The 20,497-nt window shown below is 39.1% G+C and overlaps 1 protein-coding gene across 10 annotated transcripts in view; it reads right to left on the bottom strand.

The window, feature by feature from the left end:
• The window catches only part of HEATR5A (HEAT repeat containing 5A), a 118,971-nt gene extending 99,047 nt beyond the window's left edge, over positions 1-19,924 (bottom strand). For 8 of the 10 annotated variants that reach the window (XM_073211396.1, XM_073211400.1, XM_073211402.1 and 5 more), the window contains exon 1: positions 19,779-19,924. The gene's annotated coding sequence lies outside the window, so the exon portion shown is untranslated. Of the gene's footprint in view, positions 1-13,612; positions 13,636-19,405; positions 19,521-19,778 lie in introns of those variants that run through there. The other 2 variants (XM_073211397.1, XM_073211398.1) reach the window with 2 other exon arrangements.
• Positions 19,925-20,497: the final 573 nt, after the last annotated feature.

Here is a 20,497-nt window from a genome sequence, read left to right as displayed (position 1 = left end):
TTATACTTGGGCAATTAGACTCTAGATATATGTGTCTTAACTAGTAGATAGTATGTTGCCAACGCTTTCATCCAATCACCCCTCAAATATCTTGAAGCCAGCCATTGCCCACTTTCTAATTAAGGTATTATTGATATACACTCTTGTGAAGGATTCACATGAAAAAACAATGTGGTTACTTCATTCAACCATGTTTTCATGTACCCCCACACCCCACTGCAGTAACTGCCCAACAGTATTGTAAGATGCCATAGTCACTATTTGCCTTCTCTGTGCCACAACACTGTCTTCCCCATGATCCCCCCACACCATGGGTGCCAATCATAATACCCCTCAATCCCCTTCACACACACTCCCCACCCACGCTCCCCCAACCCTCCCCCTTGGCAACCACTAGTCCCTTCTTGGAGTCTGTGAGTCTGTTGCTATTTTGTTCCTTCAGTTTTGCATCATGGCTATACTCCACAAATAAGGGAGGTCATTTGGTACTTGTCTTTCTGCACTTGCTTTATTTCACTGAGCATAATATCCTCCAGCTCCATCCATGTTGTTGCAAATGGTAGGATTTGATTCTTTCTTATGACTCAATTGTATTCCATTGTGTATATGCACCACCTCTTCTTTATCCATTCACCCACTGATGGATACTTAGGTTGCTTAAATATCTTGGCTATTGTAAACAGTGCTGCAATAAACATGGGGGTAAATATGTCTTTTTTAATCTGAGAAATTATATTCCTTGGGTAAATTCATAGGAGTGGAATTCTTGGGTCAAATGTTATTTCTATTTTTAGTTTTTTGAGGAACCTCCACATTGCTTTTAACAATGGATGAACTAGCTTATATTCCCACCAGCATTGTGGGAGGGTTCCCCTCTGCCACATCCTCACCAGCATTTGCTCTTCTTAGTCTTTTTGATACTGGCCATCCTAACTGGTATGAGGTGATATCTCATTGTGGTTTTTACTTGCATTACCCTGATAATTAGTGCCTGTTGGCCATCTGAATTTCTTCTTTGGGGAATTGTCTGTTCATATCCTCCGCCCATTTTTAATCAGCTTATTTGCTTTTTGGGTGTTGAGGCGTGTGTGTTCTTTATATATTTTGGATGTTAACCCCTTGTCGGATATGTTGCTTACAATATATTATCCCATACAGTAGGGTGCCTTTTTGTTTTGCTGATGGTGTCCTTTGCTGTACAAAAGCTTTTTAGTTTGATGTAATCCCATGTGTTCATTTTTGCTTTTGTTTCCCTTGCTTGAGGAGATGCATTCAGAAAAAAGTTGCTCATGTTTATATTCAGATCTGTGCCTATATTGTATTCTAAGAGTTTTATGGTTTCATGACTTACATTCAGGTCTTTGATCCATTTCAAGTTTACTTTTGTGTATGGGGAGAGACAATAATCCAGTTTCATTCGCTTGCAGGTAGCTGTCCAGTTTTGACAACAACAGTTCTTTAAGAGGCAGTCATTTCCCCATTGTATCTCCATGGCTCCTTTATCATATATTAATTGACCATATATGCTTGGGTTTGTATCTGGGCTCTCTAGTCTGTTCCATTGGCCAATGGGTCTGTTCTTGTGCCAGTACCAAATTGTCTTGATTACTGTGGCTTTGTGGTAGAGCTTGAAGTTGGGGAGGGTAATTCTCCCAGCTTTATTCTTTCTTCTCAGGATTGCTTTGCTATTCAGGGTCTTCTGTGGTTCCATATGAATTTTAGAACAATTTTCTCTAGTTTGTTAAAGAATGCTGTTGGTATTTTGACAGGGATTACATTGAATCTGTAGACTGCTTTAGGCAGGATGGCCATTTTGACAATATTAATTCTTCCTATCCATGAGCATGGGATGTATTTCCATTTATTGATATCTTCTTTAATATCCCTCATGAGTGCCTTGTAGTTTTCAGAGTATAGATCTTTCATTTCCTTGGTTATGTTAATTCCTAGGTATTTTATTCTTTTTGATGCAACTGTGAATGGAATTGTTTTCCTGATTTCTCTTTCTGCTAGTTCATTGTTAATGTATAGGAATGCAACAGATTTCTGTCTATTAATGTATCCTGCAACTTTGCTGAATTCAGATATTAGATCTAGCAGTTTTGGAGTGGATTGTTTAGGGTTTGTTATGTACAATATCATGTCATCTGCAAATAGAGAGAGACAGTTCTCTTCTTTTCCAATCTGGATGCCTTTTATTTCTTTGTGTTGTCTGATTACCATGGCTAGGACCTCCAGTACTATGTTGAATAAAAGTGGTGAGAGTGGGCATCCTTGTCTTGTTCCTGATCTTAAAGGAAAAGCTTTCAGCTTCTCGCTGTTAAGTATGATGTTGGCTGTGGGTTTGTCATATGTGGTCTTTATTATGTTGAGGGACTTGCCCTCTACACTCGTTTTCTTGAGAGTTTTTATCATGAATGGATGTTGAATTTTGACAAATGCTTTTTCAGCATCTATGGAGGATCATGTGGTTTTTGTCCTTTTGTTGATGATGGTGATGGATTTTTGAATGTTGAACCATCCTTGCATCCATGGAATAAATCCTACTTGATAATGGTGGATGATCTTTTTGATGTATTTTTGAATTCAGTGTGCTAATATTTTGTGGAGTATTTTTGCATGTATGTTCATTAGGAATATTGGTCAGTATTTTTGTGTGTGTGTGGTGTCCTTGCCAGGTTTTAGTATTAGGGTGATGCTGGCCTCACAGAATGAGTTTGGAAGTATTCCCTCCTCTACTACTTTTTGGAAAACTTTAAGGGTATTAGTCTTCACTAAATGGTTGATAAAATTCGGTGGTGAAGCCATCTGGTCCAGGGATTTTGTTCTTAGATAGTTTTTTGATTACCAATTCAATTTCATTGCTTGTAATTGGTCTGTTCAGATTTTCTGTTTCTTTCTGGATCAGCCATGGAAGGTTGTTCTTTTTGAGAAAGATATCCATTTCTTCTAGGTTATCCAGTTTGTTAGCATATAATTTTTCATAGTATTCTCTCATAATTCTTTGTATTTCTATGGTGTCTGTAGTGATTTTTCCATTCTCATTTTTTATTCTGTTTATGTGTGCAAACTCTCTTTTTTAGTCTGACTAGGGGTTTATCTACTTCATTTTCTCGAAGAATCAGCTCCTTTTTTCATTGTTTCATTTTATTGTTTTATACTTCTCAATTTTATTTATTTCCTCTCTAATCTTTATTATGTCCCTCCTTCTACTGACTTTGGGCCTCATTTGTCCTTCCTTTTCTAGTTTTGTTAATTTTGAGTTTAGACTGTTCGTATGGGATTGTTCTTCTTTCCTGAGGTAGACCTGTATTGCAGTATAATACCCTCTTAGCACAGCCTTTCCTGCACTCTACATATTTTGCGGTGTTGAATTATTGTTGTCATTTGTCTCCATATATTGCTTTTCCTTTTCTTTGCATAATTTATTTCTAGTTTCATACCTTTGTGGTCTGAGAAACTGGTTGGTATGATTTCAATCTTTTTGAATTCACTGAGGCTCTTTTTGTGGCCTAGTACATGATCTTTCTTGAAAATGCTCCATGTGCACTTGAGAAGAATGTGTATCCTGCTGCTTTGGGTGGAGGGTTCTGTAGATGTCTGTTAGGTCCCTCTGTTCTAATGTGTTGTTCAATGTCTCTGTCTCCTTACTTATTTTCTGTTTGGTTGATCTGTCTTTTGGAGTGAGTGTGGAGTGTAGAAGTTTCCTGGAATGAATGCATGGCATTCTGTTTCTGCTTTTAATTCTGTATTTATTTTACATATGTAGGTGCTCCTGTGTTGGGTGCATAGATGTTTATAAAGGTTATATTCTCTTGTTGGATTGACCACTTTTTCATTATGTAATGTACTTCTTTGTCTCTTGTTTCTTTCTCTCAAAGTCTACTTTCTCTAATACAAGTACTGCAACCCCTGCTTCTCCCTATTAGTTGCATGAAATATCCTTTTCCATCCCGTCACTTTTAGTCTGTGTATGTCTTTGGGTCTAAAGTGAGTCTCTTGTAGGCAGCATATAGTTGGGCCTTGTATTTTTATCCATTCAGTGACTCTATTTCTTTTTATTGGTGCATTGAGACCATATACATTTAGGGCGATTATTGATAGGTATGTAGTTATTGCCACTGCAGGCTTTAGTTTCATGGTTACCAAAGGTTCAAGGTTAACTTCTTTACTATCTAAGAGTCTAACTTAATCATTTAGTATGCTATTACAAACATAATCTAAAGGTTCTTTTTTTTCCCCTCCTTTTCTTCCTCCTCCATTCTTTATATATTAGGTATCATACTCTGTACTCTTTGTCTATCCCTTTTTATTACCTCGGGTGACAGCTATTTAACCTTAGGTACACTTTCATCTATAGCAGTCCCTCTGAAATACAGTGCAGAGATGGTTTGTGGGAAGTAAATTCTTTCAGCTTTTATTTGTCTAGAAATTGTTTAATCCCTCCTTCAAATTTAAATGATGATCTTGCCGGATAGGATATTTGTAGTTTGAGACCCTTCTGCTTCATTGCATTAAATACATCATGCCACTCCCTTCTGGCCTGTAAGTTTTCTGCTGACAAGTCTGATGATAGCCTGATGGGCTTTCCTTTATATGTGATCTTATTTCTCTCTCTGGCTGCTTTTAATAGTCTGTCCTTATCCTTGATCTTTGCCATTTTAATTACTATATGTCTTGGTGTTGTACTCCTTGGGTCCCTTGTGTTGGGAGATCTGTGGACCTCCATGGCCTGAGAGACTATCTCCTTCCCCAAATTGGGGAAGTTTTCAGCAATTACCTCCTCAAAGACACTTTCTATCCCTTTCTCTCTCTTCTTATGCTTCTGGTACCCCTATAATACGAATATTGTTCCATTTGGAACACAGTTCTCTCAGTATTCTTTCATTCCTAGATATCCTTTTTTCTCTCTGTGCTTCAGCTTCTTTGTATTCCTCTTCTCTAATTTCTACTTCATTTATTGTTTCCTCCACCATATCTAACCTGCCTTTAATAACCTCCATTGTGTTCCTCAACGATTGGATTTGAAATTCGTTCCTGAGTTCTTGAATATTTTTCTGTACCTCCAGGAGCATATTTATGATTTTTATTTTGAAATTTCTTTCAGGAAGATTAGTTCAGTCTCACCCAATCTTTTTTCTGGTGTTGAGTTTTTGCTTTGAGCCAGGTTCCTTTGACATTTCATATTTGTATGTGGCGCCCTCTAGTGCCCAGAACTCTACTCTCTAGAGCTGCTCAGTCCCTGAAGTGATGTTGGGGATTTTAGGGGAGTGGTGCTGGTGCCTAGCAGGAGGAAAGAGTTGTTTCCTGCTTTCTGGCTACTCTGCCTGTCTCCACTGCCAGAACCAGAGGGCTGAACATACAGGTGTTGTAGCCTCTGTGCTTTGTGTTTGTCACTGCTGTAGGCGGGGCTTCCCTCTGGCTGGCCTGACACCAGGGCAGGGTTTGCTGGTTTGCAAGCTAGGTGAGGGCTGGCCAGGAGGAAGGTGCAGCAGGCTGCATATCACAGTGTGGGTCCTTGGAACTATGTAGCCAGCCAGTGGGATGGAGCACCTGAAGATCATGAAAGTCCCAACCTGCTGGGTACAGTGCACCTGGACAATTTTGTCTACCTGTCCTTTCTCCTGATCAGTAAGCTCTGTGGATTCCTTGCCCCTTTAGCAGTCCTCTCGTTGTTAGGAAGTCTCTCAGACTGCCTGCCGAGATCCGCCAGTTATCAACCCCTGTTTTCCAGAAACAGTTGTTATCACAGTCTCTCCAGGTATTCTGCCTGTCTTACCTTTCCAACCCCACTAATCACCAGAGCACCAAACAACGTAGTTTCACAGCGTAGTTTCATGCTCCCAGAGCAGATCTCCAGGGCTAGGTGTTCAGCAGCCACAGATCTCCATTCCCTTCCCGCTCTGTTTCTCTTCCTCCTACCAGTAAGCTGGGGTGGGGGAAGGGCTTGGGTCCCACCAGGTCATGGCTTTGTTACGTTACCCTGTTCCATGAGGTCTATTCTTTCCTCGAGGTTTATGCAGTCTAGCGCAGCCTTCTTTCCTATTGCTCTTTCAGGATTAGTTGTATTAATTATATTTTTGAATTATATGTGGTCTTAGGAGGTCTCTGTCTCACCTCTCATGCCATCATCTTTAATCCTGTACTCTCACCAGCCATTTTTTAAAAGCTTAGTGTGTATAGAGAATTTGTGGATAGTATGGAACTACAGATCATTATACCGAATCCCAAACACAGAACACCAGGTTCCTTGTTTTAATAAGTTTGAGAATCTTGGAATAAAACAAAGTTACTTACAAGATTTCTCAGGGTATTTAATAAGTTTACTGTGTACTATGAATCTCCATGAATGCAAAACATAGTCAAGTATTACTCAAAACATTGCTAGCACAGCAGTTAACTTCCATGTATTAAGTAAGCTGTGCCATGGAGAAACATGAACATATATATGCCATGATACCTTTTATCCTATATTTTTAAAAGGTGAGGTAGGGCAGGAACATGGGACAAGCATCATGATTAATTTCTCCTGCTGGCCATGAAAAATGCTGAGACATAAATAGTATACTAAAAATAGGAGGGACTCCATCTTAAGGCTGAGGTTCTGTTTTAAAAACCGGGGAGTTAGGAGGTACGATTCTTAACATATTCTTTGGTAATCAGCCAACAACCTATATTTTAAAGCAGGGCAAGCAGTCCTAAATGACATGTTCCCACTGCTTGAGAGTAACCACTGTCTTGAGAATAAAAGGATCAAGAAATTCCTGGTGTAAAATTTATCTTACAGAACATCTAGAGGGCAGACTATGGATGATGACACAGTATCTCTCATAAGAGATCAACATCATGAGACAACATGTCAAGCCTACTCCATTCTTGAAAGCCTTAAAATACAGAATCCTAAGCCTCTAAGTGTGTATTCTCTCTCAGGTTGCCCACACTAGCCTTTCTTTGAATGTATACTTTCGCCTTAAATAAAGTCTTCTCACTGCTCAACTTACTGTATCTTGTTGCTCTGCTCTTCTAGTGGTAAACTTCTCTGTTACTTGGTTATTTCATCCAATTCTCTAGACTTAAGGTTAAGTCTTTACTCTCTCTGTTCTAGTTCAGACAACTAGTTCCTCAGTAGGGAAAGCTTACTGAGATCTCTGATTTGGACTTGCAAGTTCCCATCCCCTAGGTGACCCTGATAGGACCACAGCTGTACAATAATGCTATTTAGTAACCTGCCCAAAGATCTCCTTTCTTTGCCTTTGGTAAATTTCTATTTATTTATTTATTTATTTTGGTATCATTAATATAAAATCATATGGGCAACAACATATGACAAACACACAGCCAACACCATACAGAACAGTGAGAAGCTGAAAGCTTTTCCTCTAAGATCGGAAACAAGACAAGGATGCCCACTCTCACCACTTTTATTCAACATAGTACTGGAGGTCCTAACCATGGCAATCAGACAACACAAAGAAATAAAAGGCATCCAGATTGGCAAGGAAGAAGTCAAACTGTTCCTGTTTGCAGATGACATGATATTGTACATAAAAAACCCTAAAGAATCCACTCCAAAACTACTAGATCTAATATCTGAATTCAGCAAAGTTGCAGGATACAAAATTAATACACAGAAATCTGTTGCATTCCTATACACTAACAATGAACTAGCAGAAAGAGAAATCAGGGAAACAATTCCATTAAAAAGAATAAAATACCTACGAATAAACCTAACCAAGTAAGTGAAAGACCTATACCCTGAAAACTACAAGACACTCTTTAAATGGAAATTCATCCCATGCTCTTAGCTAGGAAGAATTAATATTGTCAAAATGGCCATCTGGCCTAAAGCAATCTAGAGACTCAGAGCAATCCCTATCAAAATACCAACAGCATTCTTCAACAAACTAGAGAAAATAGTTCTAAAAATCATATGGAACCACAAAAGACCCCGAACAGCCAAAGCAATCCTGAGAAGAATTAAGCAGGGGAAATTATGCTCCGATTTCAAGCTCTACCACAAAGCCACAGTAATCAAGACAATTTTGTACTGGTACAAGAACAGATACATAGACCAGTGGAACAGAACAGAGAGCCCAGATATAAACCCAAGCATATATGGTTAATTAATATACAATAAAGGAGCCATGGATATACAATGGGGAAATGACAGCCTCTTCAACAGCTGGTGTTGGCAAAACTGGACAGCTACATGTAAGAGAATGAAACTGGATTACTGTCTAACCCTATACACAAAAGTAAACTCGAAATGCATCAAAGACCTGAATGTAAGTCATGAAACCATAAAACCTCCTGGACATAAACATGTGCACCTTCTTCATGAACGTATCTCCCCAGGCAAGGGAAACAAAAGCAAAAATGAACAAGTGGGACTATATCAAACTAGAAAGCTTCTGTACAGCAAAGGACACCATCAGTAGAACAAAAAGACATCCTACAGTGTGGGAGAAAGATTCATAAATGACAGATTCGATAAAGGGTTGACATCCAAAATATATAAAGAGCTCACGCACACCTCAACAAACAAAAAGCAAGTAAGCCAATTAAAAAATGGGCAGAGGAGCTGAACAAACACTTCTCCAAAGAAGAAATTCAGATGGCAAACAGGCACCTGAAAAGATGCTCCACATTGCTAATCATCAGAGAAATGCAAATTAAAACCACAATGAGATATCATGTCACACCAGTAAGGATGGCCAACATCCAAAAAAGACAAACAACAACAAATATTGGTGAGGATGTGAAGAAAGGAGAAACCTCCTACACTGCTGGTGGAAATGTAAATTAGTTCAACCATTGTGGAAAGCAGTATGGAGGTTCCTTCAAAAACTCAAAATAGAAATATCATTTGACCCAGAAATTCCACTCCTAGGAATTTACCCAAAGAATGCAGGAGCACAGCTTGAAAAAGACATATGCACCCCTCTGTTTATTGCAGCACTGTTTACAATAGCCAAGAAATGGAAGCAACCTAAGTGTCCATCAGTAGATGAATGGATAAAGAAGATGTGGTACATATACACAATGGAATATTATTCAGTCATAAGAAGAAAACAAATCCTACCATTTGCAACAACATGGATGGAGCTAGAGGGCATTATGCTCAGTGAAACAAGCCAGGCAGAGAAAGAAAGTATCAAATGATTTCACTCATATTTGGAGTATAAGAACAAAGCAAAAACTGAAAGAACAAAACAGCAGCAGACTCACAGAACCCAAGAATGGACTAACAATTACCAAAGGGAAAGGGACTGGGAAGGGTGAGTGGGAAGGGAGGGATAAGGGGGGAAAAGGGGTATTACGATTAGCACACATAATGTAGTGGGGGGGGTGCACAGGAAAGGCAGTATATACAGAGAAGACAAGTAATGATTTGATAGCATATTACTACGCTTATGGACAGTGACTGCAATGGGGTATGTGGGAGGGACTTGATAACAGGGGGAGTCTAGTAACCATAATGTTGTTTAAGTAATTGTTCATTAACGATACCAAAAAAGAAAACCATATGGGCAATATTGTCGTTACTAGATTCCCCCCATTATCAAGTCCCCCCCACATACCCCATTACAGTCATTGTCCATCAGCGTAGTAAGATGCTAGAGTCTCTACTTGTCTTCTCTGTGCTATACTGCCTTCCCCGTTTTCCCCTCATGTTATGTGTGCTAATCGTAATGGCCCTTATTACCTTTTCCCTCTCCCTTATCCTTCCCTTCCCATCCACCCTCCCCAGTCCCTTTGTTTTTGGTAATTGTTAGTCCATTCTTGGGTTCTGTGAGTCTGCTGTTTTGTTCTTTCAGTTTTTGCTTTGTTCTTATGCTCCACAGATAAGTGAAATCATTTGGTACTTGTCTTACTCCACCTGGCTTATTTTACTGAGCATAATACCCTCTAGCTCCATCCATGTTGTTGCAAATGGTAGGATTTGTTTTCTTCCTACAGCTGAATAATATTCCATTGTGTATATGTACCACATCTTCTTTATCCATTCACCTAGTGATGGACACTTAGGTTGCTTCCATATCTTGACTACTGTAAATAGTGCTGCAATAAACATAAGGGTGCATATGTCTTTTTACCTTGGTAAATTCTTAGAACACCCTGGGGTGGTAGGGGCTTAGTTTCCACGCCATGCAGATTCAAGTGGACACTGGATGCCAGGTGATCCTGGCTTTACAAGTTGGCAAGATATTTGCCCTATGCGCAGAAAGAGTTTAATGAACTTCCCTTTCCTCCCTCTGCCTTTCCTTCCCCTCTACTGTCTGCATGGCTGCTGCCACTCAGTACTACTGTCACTTTAATGAATTCCTTCCTTTCCCACACTTGTCTGACCTGGTCAAGAATTCTTTCTCAACCAGTGTTAAGAATCCTCCCCAGTTTGAGCTGAGATTTCACTTAGTGCACAGGGGTGACCTCCCCAGATGCAGCTCCCCAATAATGGTACACAAGAATATTAGTTCCACTACTTTACAACCAAATTTTAGATGTGCTTACCCTAAAGCCAATAGCTGAACTGAGTTTACAAAGGCCCTTGGATGCCTGTTAGACCATATATTTCTTTGAAAGGCTGTTTACTTCTTTGGTAATAACTGTCTATATTTTGTGTATGATAGATACTCCTGTGACTCAGTCATAATATTTATCCCTGAAATCTTCTATACTGAGGAAAGTAGGCACTGTGCACTAGATGTAAGGTTCTAAGGTACTGTGCAAACCATGCCTTGTCCAACTGGGATAATCACAGCAAATGTGCCAACAGAATAAACATGGAGCATATTAATGGGGGACCAAATTTTATTTAAAGATTTTCCCTGAAATTAATTTAAATTTATATATTTAATATTTAAATTATATATTTAAATGAAATAAAACATGCAATTATTATGCAAAAGAAGGCAAAATAAAGTGTTGCAAGAAAAAACAGGAGATGTCAAAGAAATTCTCAGCATGACAATGCCTTTGTAGTTCTCCTTTAACAAAATCACTCCCCTCTGCAGGTAAGAATGCTAGTTTAAAGGAAAAGTTTAAGAATCACTAAGCTGTTAGTAAGTTGAGCTATATGAATTGCCATTTTTATAGGTCAAAAATAGCTGCTTATGAGCACTTTCCTATGATTCTATCAAAGTATCATGTGCAGTCTTCAAGACTCTGGCACTGTGGGAGAAGCTGATGCACGTACCCTGCACAGGATTTTTAACCCAGTGACTTGACTACCTTAGAGTAGTACATATGTCTAAACACTACTGACTGCTGACCGGAAGGGGAACCAGCAGGGGCTCAAGTTTCCAAGGCCAAGGTTTGTTAAATAACTTGCACCAAAGCCAACTCTGAGAGCAATTATCAACTGTGTATCAACAAGGGCTAAGTTTCCACCTGAAAATGAATAGGCAAGGAAGTGTAAGTACCTTCAACAATACAAAACAAAAAACAAAAAAGGCTACTGATCATACCAGTCTTGACAGACAGTGTTAATGTAATTTTCTCTATCTAAGGTTTATAGATCTATTTTGGTAGAGATGGGAAACTATATTGAAATTTACAGGGGAGGAGGAGTCTTTCTAATCTTTTGAGTCATTTTAGTTTCTTAAGATGATTTATTATATCATTTTGAAGAGGAAAAAAAGGAAAAGTAACAAATAACCAAAGAGAATATCAAACACAAAACAGGCAGGTTTTTTTGGATTGGCTTGATTTTCTTCCCAGAGCACAGAAAGACCAGTGTATAAATGAACAATCCACTAAGCAGTAAATGGAACTAATTCCAGCATGTTAGCAAGTGCCTAAAGTTTTGAAATATGTCTCATACTTATATGTTAATTACTTTTCTTTGTCTCACTTCTGTAAGAGACATCATAACAACTTCAACTCAGTCTCCATACTTTCTCAGTTTTGTTCAAAAAGCATAAAGCAAACAAAACAAAAAACCTCTCACGAATCTCCCATACCTTAGGAAACACAGATATCTTAAAATCCAAACCTTTAAAACAAAAAACCAAAACAGTAATTACTTTTAATCAAGAAAGAAATTGGATCATTCTACCTGCCTAAGATTTCCTTTGACCTGATTCAGGGTTTACAAAATAGTGAACATTAGGTCACTCTTAAGATGCTGCCCAAGGAAAGCTGCTCTTGGGAGAGAAAAATGAGATCTTTTTGCTACTGTAACTATCCCCAGGTGCAGTCCTAAAATTGGCTTGCTGAAACACTTAAACCACTATATTTCACCAGTTTAGGGTAAAATGGGCATTGAAGAAAATCATTTGTAATTTTAGAGCTCTTTAACAGTTTTATTGTGATGGTTTTCAAATCTTGTCTGTATTTATTCCATCTTTGAATCTGAAGTATCTTGCTTTTCTTCTGACAGTAATCTCATTGTAGAAAAAAATCACTTCAAGAGGTAAAAAAAAATTTTCTTCAAGAGGCCTTTCATGATTTATTCCCCTATTTTCAGACTACCTCTCTTGGTATAAAACTACTTCATTATATTTATGCTCCTTAAAATATTTGGCTTCTCTAGCTATCGTGTAGATTATGTGATAGCTATCGTGTAGATTATGTGATTCTCAGTATTTTTCCAAATTATGATTCAAAAATCTTAATAATGTTATTATAGTAGTAGCATTATGGGTAATTTTCTCTAATCTCCAAATTTTTAGTGGTTTAAAACCTTTTAAATGAAACCCTTAGAAAAGCAATAAACTAAACTGCTGTTAGATTCCTAACTTTAAAAATTCATAGTGCCATTTGTTAACATCATCTTGGAAACATCACAGATGGGGAAGGCACACATGTAGCCTGGTTAGTTCATGGCTATGCCTTTTCCTTTCCCCAAAGACTCCCAAATCTCAAAATGACATGGTAGCTATTATTCAGAGTCAGGAACATTTTAGGTACTTACCTTACATCATCTCTACTAATCACAAGAAAGAATGCAAGGAAGGTATAACTGCTCTCCATTTTATGAATGAAGAAACTATTAAGGTATCAATAAACAGCAAAGTAGAGAATGAACCCAAGTCTCTCTGACAACAAAGGTCATTCACTCTTCCTCAATGCTAGGAAACCTTTGCATGGGCGCTGGCAGGGCCTGGGGCGGGGAAACAGCATTTTTAACATTAAGATGGTAAGGGACACAATGTGTGGAACAAAGATGGTATGGGTGGGGACTACAGGCACTTCTTCAAATTTAGGTTCCTTCTCTACTTATACCCCCTACATCTTTCAATAAATAACAAAATTGGCTTCATCTCCCAACTACTCCAAGGACAAGGGTCAAACAATTAAAAACAGGGATGAGAAAATATCAAAGAGAACACAACACAGATGAGGTAGGTTGAAAGGGCAAGCCCCCAGATTCTATTTCAGCCAATTGGGACCCGGATCCTACCTCAGCCAATCAGGACCTGGATCCTATTTTACCCAATCGGAGCTTGGTCTCTCTCCTCTCCAGCCAGCGAAGAGCTCACCCACCATCCTTAGACCCTGCCAATTAACCAGAGCCACGACCTATCACCCCACCAACTACCCCTAGATCCAGCCAATCAGCCAGAGCCATGACCATCACCCCACCAACTGCCCTAGAACCCCATAAAACCTTTGTGGTATTGAAACTTGCTCTCTTTCTCTGGCATCTTGCCACTGCGTTGGTGTAGATGAGAGATTGAGCTCGAGCTAGCTCGAATAAAGGCTCTTTGCTTTTGCATCGGTGTTGGCTCCTTGGTGGTCTTCTGGGATTCGCGACTTTGGGCACAAGGTAATCTGTTAAAGTTAAATGAAGCTAATAAGCATGTCAAGATAGCAGGCCTATGACAATGTAGACTAAACTCAGGCTGCTTTAAAAAAAATACCAAAGTTGAGCCTAAACGAACTAAATTAATATCTCTGGAGTGCTGTGATAATGGATTTTTCATTTAATGCCCACTCCACCACCATAAAATATCTACTAGCACTAATTATTCATAAATAAGCATACTGGGACTACATATCATAGACCTTTAAATGTCTGATTACTGTTTACTACTCTCCTATAATTCACCTATTAAATTGGGTAAGGAAGATTTATCTTAATATTATTTTTAGATAAGTCCATAGCAACTAAAATTGCTTTCAAAAATAGCAGGAAAATACAATGAAATTCAAACCTATGACATTATTTGGTACGAATTTAATTTTTCTAATTCTCTCTAACAACCTAAGTTAGCTATCATTGATTAATACTTTAAAATGTTAAGTGTACAGTACTGATTTAAATTCTGTAAGAATTTGATTTGGTTGAATGGTTCAAAATTACATGATCATTAAATGTAAATATGACAAATACAAAACTTTTATAGTCATATTGAGATTTTAGAAAAGCTGATAATTTTATAGTAACAGTAAAAACAAGTTCAACTCTTTTGGAAAACATACTTTATTGTAAGTTATAAAAATATCAAAAACCATTTGACATAAGCATCCAGCTTTTGAAAATTTAAGGTAAAGAAAGAAAAATACCAGAAGCACTAAGTGCTGGTCACAGCACTAAAAAATTGAATACGAGAAACTTGCAAGACCAACAGTTAGAGAAATGGTTAAATGAAGCTTGATATATTCAAAGAATATTAGGCTGTCCCTAAAATTGTAATTATGAAAACTACAAGTGCAGCAATTTTACACATTGAGAGTATTCCATAAGTAAAGCAGTGTTTTAAGTTGGTAAGGAAGGGCCAGGAGTGGGGATGTCATTCACTTTGCCTCCTCTTGTTTTTCCAAAGTACTACAGAGTACTGACATGGATGTGAAGAATGGCAGAAGCTGGATTCAGTGAAGAGATTGCCAATGGGGACCCCAACTGAAGTCTAGCCATTTCTGGCAGTTCTCCCAGATTACAAAAGTGTTGGAGGGCAGAAGGGTAATGAATGGTAGGAACCAACTCTATTAAGGCAGTAATAGGAAAAGGTACATTTTGAGGATTTACTTACTAGAAAATTTAAACCCTTATAACACTGCAAGTTAGATATTATTACTTTTATTTTACAGATGATTAAAATGAGTTAAGAAATTTGTCCAAGGTTATGTGGAAAAAGAAGATAACCTATGTCGGTCAGGTTTCAATACCCATGTTCCTTCAAGTATTTCAAACTCCTCATACAGTTTCTAATCACTGCTATTATGACACAGTTTTTGCCATACCTGCCTGAATCATCTAATTATAACTTTGTTGTTGTTCTTCTCACTTCATTCTTTTCTTACAACTCTCAGTACATTGCTGAAGGGTGAGGTCTTCTAGAGAATTACCTTCCAAGGACCCTTTCCATCTAGCCAGGGAATTGGTAGGTACTAACAATGTTAGTTTAGTCATTGGCTATTTGACAATTTTTATCATTCTTCATTCCACAAACCAAATCTTCCAACTCCCCCGGGGAAGAAAGATTTCATTCAGGACATAAGAGTAGCAGAAGGCAGATTTTAAGGTAAGAGAAATTTTATCCTTTTATCTACCACCTCAATCAACTGTAAATCACTATCTAAGCAAACTCACTACTCAGTACCTAGATGAAAATCCAGTAGCAGGAAGTTAAAACAAAAAAACTGTTTTTTTCCAAAGATATACAGCAACTGTTTCTCAGATCAGGAACTTCACTGATGTAAGTCTCTTGGGCCCTCAAAGACTATTGCATTTCTTACTTGAGACATGACTAATAATCCAGTTATCTGAATCATAGATACGGTGAAGTAGAGCACCACATTAAAAGTAAAGGAGCAAACTCACTGAGAACAAGTCCAAGCAGGCAGCTAAGTGATAGAAATGACCAAAATACTATTTAATACAGATATTTTTTAAAAAGCAGAGCAATACGAGGCTACTTAGTACAAGAGCAAAATGCACAAGATGCCATTTTTCTCCTGGCTCAGAAAGGCTAGGAATCTTTCCTCAGTTTTTCAAAATAACTATCATATTTATTGCTTATGTAATCAACCACATAACAATTCCCAGTTTAACCACTAGACCCTGCCTGCTTTAGAATCTCCTCCCTTTCCCATTTCTAACTGTTCATGGCTCTTACACCCTGTAGCACTCACGGAGTCACCCTTCATCCACTTTAGTCTGACAGCTTGGCTTTTCTTCAAAAAAGAAAAGTTCACCACATATCCTTTGGACTACATAGCCTTGAACTTAACTATACTTCTGACTTTCTTGGGCCTTACCTAGTTTCCCTGGTAGACACACTGCTTCTCACTCCCTGTCCAATGTCCAGCAAGCTGGGCTCTTAACTTTGCAATTATAGATCCCTGTAATGACTTCATTATTACTCTGTCTTCTGGCTGCCACTGTCTTGGCTCACCCAAGTTAATACAGTGAACATACAGAAAATCTATTACCCCTAACCTTCTAGTTAGTCTGGAGCAACACTCCATAAACAACTTCATTGATATTTCTATAGCAAAAGATAAACATTTGCATAAGGTGGGATAAACAATGACTAAAAACAGCTTCCTATCAGTTTAGGTCATGTTTTGCTGCCAAATAAAGAAAAACTTTTCAGAGCCTTCTGGAGACTGGAATTAAGAGTAAAGGATTTTGTACCTACATGTTTTTCCTTTCGGCTTCTCAGATTTCTTCCAAAAATATTTTAAATGTTTTGATATTTCAAAGGGTAATTCTAATTTCCTGATTAATTTTAATTACATAAAAAAAGGTATGGAATGAATGAGGTATTATTTTGCATATATACAGAAAAACACATATTCAATATACAGAAACCTATAAATACAACATAAAATAGATGCTGTTTATATTTAGACACAGAGAAGCATTATCCGAGCAATAAGTACAACTAAGTTACTGAAAAAATAAATAAATAAAACATTTAGTGAAACTAGAACCATACCATTGTTTTAAGATAAGCAAAAATATATGTTCAGCTTTAAATATTTAGAATTATTGCCTCCTACAAGTTTCCTGTCACATAACTAGTTCCAATTTCTTAGGCAGGTAACATTAACATAATACGTTAATACAGCTATATTATGATTCTTTTCTAGAAATAATTATCTTTTAACTTGTTACTACTAGGAAAAAAAAAAAAAAAGCCCAAGCATGACTAAGGATACATACTCCAGTTTCTATCTGTTCAGAGAGTTCTAATTTCCCATTTAGGTCTTTCATGTTCACAGGTATACTTAACAATACTTTCTGTCTAATCTATATCAATTGCTATGTCACTAGAGTCATGTTAAAAAAAAATCTTCTGAGTTAAGTATTACTGTTGTGATAAACACCATGAATATGTTAGAGTTTAGTAAAATGAAAAAATTTTCAGCACTGGATTCAAATTAAAACTCAAAATTATAAAGTTATTAGCAAAACATATAAAGTCTTTCCCTTTCTCTTAGTTTTTGAAATGGCTCAAACTGCTGAAATTAAGAACTTTAAAGTAGGCAGATATAACAGAAAAGTCATGCCCTTCTATCATTACACACTTAGCATCTAGAAACATTCACTGGATCCTATAGTTTATCTGACATAGTAATGAAAAAAGCAAGATAAAGGAATTAAAATGAACTTAATCTATTAACTCCTACAAAAGATTTAGTGATTACGAGCTCAGAGTTCTAGTCCACAGTCAGCAAATTTATTCTGTAAAGGACCAGAAGAGTAAATGCTTTTAGGCTTTGAGGACCACACAATCTATCACAAATACTAACAATAAACAGTCATAATACATAAACAAGTGTGATTGTGCCCCAGTAAAACTTTATCTGCAATAACTGGCAGCAGACTAGATTTGCCCCAGATTGTCATTTGCTGACTCTCACTCTAATCCAAGGAATTTAACACTACAGCTAGACAAGGGATTCAACTAAATGATATAAACCAGTCTTTATTAAATTCCTTAGGTTTCAGTTAACTCATTTCTTAAATGAAGTTTAATAACAGTTTCTGCAGTCTCCTTCAAAAATCTTAAGAGGACTATGGTTCCACTAAAGGATTGTTCAAACTGATCAATTACATATACTATGAAAAAGACTCAAAGTTTTTTTTTAATGCAGATGTCAATAAACTGACAAGGATTTGGAATAAAAGAATTTTAGAATGAGGGGTCAAACAAATCCAGAGTTTAATCATGTATTTTATTCAAAAGATAATTAAGAAAGACTCAAAGGTTATTAACTGCTTCAATTCCCTTTTAGAAATAAAGCTAGAAGGAAGGAAGATAGGTGCATTGCTTAAAGACGAAAAGTACTTACATTTTTTCCTTAGAGAACAAACTCATTATTTGTGTAATTTTGAAAAGTTTTAAGGTACTATGGATTATGGTATTTTCTGCCACTAAAGCCAGATACAATGATAAAGAGAAAAGTGACCTAAGATCTGTAATAGTTGTGGAGGAGCTTCAGCTAAAATTCAGTTCCCGTCAGGTCTTTTCCAGTACTCTAGCTATCTAGAGAAAACAAATGCATTCCAAGACTCCAACCTCCAGTACTTTTTCCAACTATCACTACTCTTATGTTATAAACCCTTCCTGCTTGCCCGTTTTATTAAAAAAAGAAAAAGCTTATGGTATTAAAATCCCGGCTTCAAATCTCATCTAAAATTACTCAAAGATAAACTTTCTATAACGTTTGGAAAACCAAACAGGAACAACTCTTTCCCCATCCATTTAACGCTCACCTCTAAGGACACTTCTGCTTTCCTTATAATTTAAATAATCTCACCAGAGATATTTTCCCTGAAAGATCTGAACTGTGCTCGTGGACCCCTCTTTCCCTCTCCTTTTAACGTTTCCTCTAGGCTCTAAATTCCTTAAGGAACCCAGCCTGCACATAAAAGGTGCTGAATATTTGTTGAATAAATGAATGCACATAGAAACCATGTGCAATTATAACTTTTAATTAAGAACCTCAAATCATTTGACTACTGTTATCTGACCTGACAGTTAAGGAAAATCCTCTTACATTGCTATACGTATACATTACTGTGATCAGTACGCTTTTACAAAGTTTCTAAAGCGTTTATAAAGTTTCTAAAGACTTCTACCCTCTTGAAATGACGTTGTGCTGGCTGAGACTAGGGTAAGAAGAAATGTTTCCTCACAGTAAGCAAAGGCTACCATACCCCACTAGCAAAGGCTTTCTTTCCTTGCAAGAACTGGAAATAGTTCTTGCAGAGTATTCACTGTGCTCCCTGCTGCCTTCTGGAAACCTACCGGAGGGCTGCGCGCGGGCGCGGGGAGTGTCTCGCCCGAAGGCGGGGTGGGGACCCCGCTGCAGGCTCCCACGGGCGCGGCGGGCGCCGCCAGGGCGGGTTCCGGGAGCCGCGCGGGACAGGCGGACTCCGACCTGCCGACCTTCCCCGCACGCAAGGAATCCCGGACTCCCGCCGGCGGGCAGGGTCCACGCCTACCTGTTGTGCTCAGGTCAAACCAGACTTTCCCAGAGCCCAAGGAGAGGACAGGTAGCGCTGGCTATTCGGTCGCCTCCGCGTCCCAGTTCAGCCCCTCCTGGGCGGGCTCCGGCCCCTACGGCCACGACACCAAACCCCTAGTCTCCTTCCCGCACCCGAGGTCCCTGCATCCTCCACCACTTCGCTGCCGCGACCACCCCGGGCCCCCCAAGCCGCTCCACTGAGGGTGCAGGCCCCAGTGCGCCGTTCCCCCGAGGCAGGCGGGCAGCTCGGGCACCGCCCCCTCGCGCCGGGGCCGCCTCCACGCCAGTGACACCCTTCTCTCTCTCTGGGGTCCCCACAGTTCGGCACCGTCCCAGCACCGCCACGTTACCTGCTCCGCCGCGCAGCGGGGTACCGTCAGAACCGGCCGGCGACGGCGACTGCGAGGCTGTGGAGCGGGCGGGGCGCGCGCGGGGCGGAGCCGGAAAGCTCGGAGCCGCGAGCGCGCCGGGGGCGGCGGTTAGGAGCGCGCCCGGCGCCGCGCCGCCGACCCGAGGCCCCGCCAGCCGGCCGCCGAGCCATCGAGCGCACACTCTGGCAGGCGTGACTGTTCCGCCGCCGAAAGACTGATGGCGAGCCCGCCGCCCAGTTCAAGTTCGGCTTATGGCTTTGCAGACCGGAGATTTTGGCTACAACTATTTTTATCTGTTTATAGCCAGCCAGAGTCCATGGGGCCGGCGTTGGGGCATCTGAAGGCTAAGACACACCTGGAGCCTGGAGAAATTCAGGCAGGGAGTGCTGTGGGTGGAGATATTAGACATGGAAGGAACCCTAGAGAGCCTTGTTGTTCTTCCCCCTCATGTAACAGCCCGAGACTCTGGGGTCCGACATAAAGCTACTTGCTCAGGGTCACACTGAGTCACTTGTGGAATTGGGACTAACGGCCTTTTGGCTCCAATTCAAGTACGTTTTTCCAGTATACTCAGCGTTTTGATGTAATTTTTCAATTTTTATTTTGAAACAGTCTTAAACTTGCAAAAATGTTGCAAGTATAATACAAAGAACATTTTTTGTCCTGAACAGTTTGAGGTTTAAGTTGCTCACAGGATG

This window comes from Manis javanica, chromosome 8, assembly GCF_040802235.1.
Source record: "Manis javanica isolate MJ-LG chromosome 8, MJ_LKY, whole genome shotgun sequence".
In the NCBI taxonomy this organism is placed as follows: domain Eukaryota; kingdom Metazoa; phylum Chordata; class Mammalia; order Pholidota; family Manidae; genus Manis; species Manis javanica.
The sequence above is the reverse complement of the archived record's forward strand: the minus strand, read 5'-3'. Positions and strand labels throughout refer to the sequence as shown.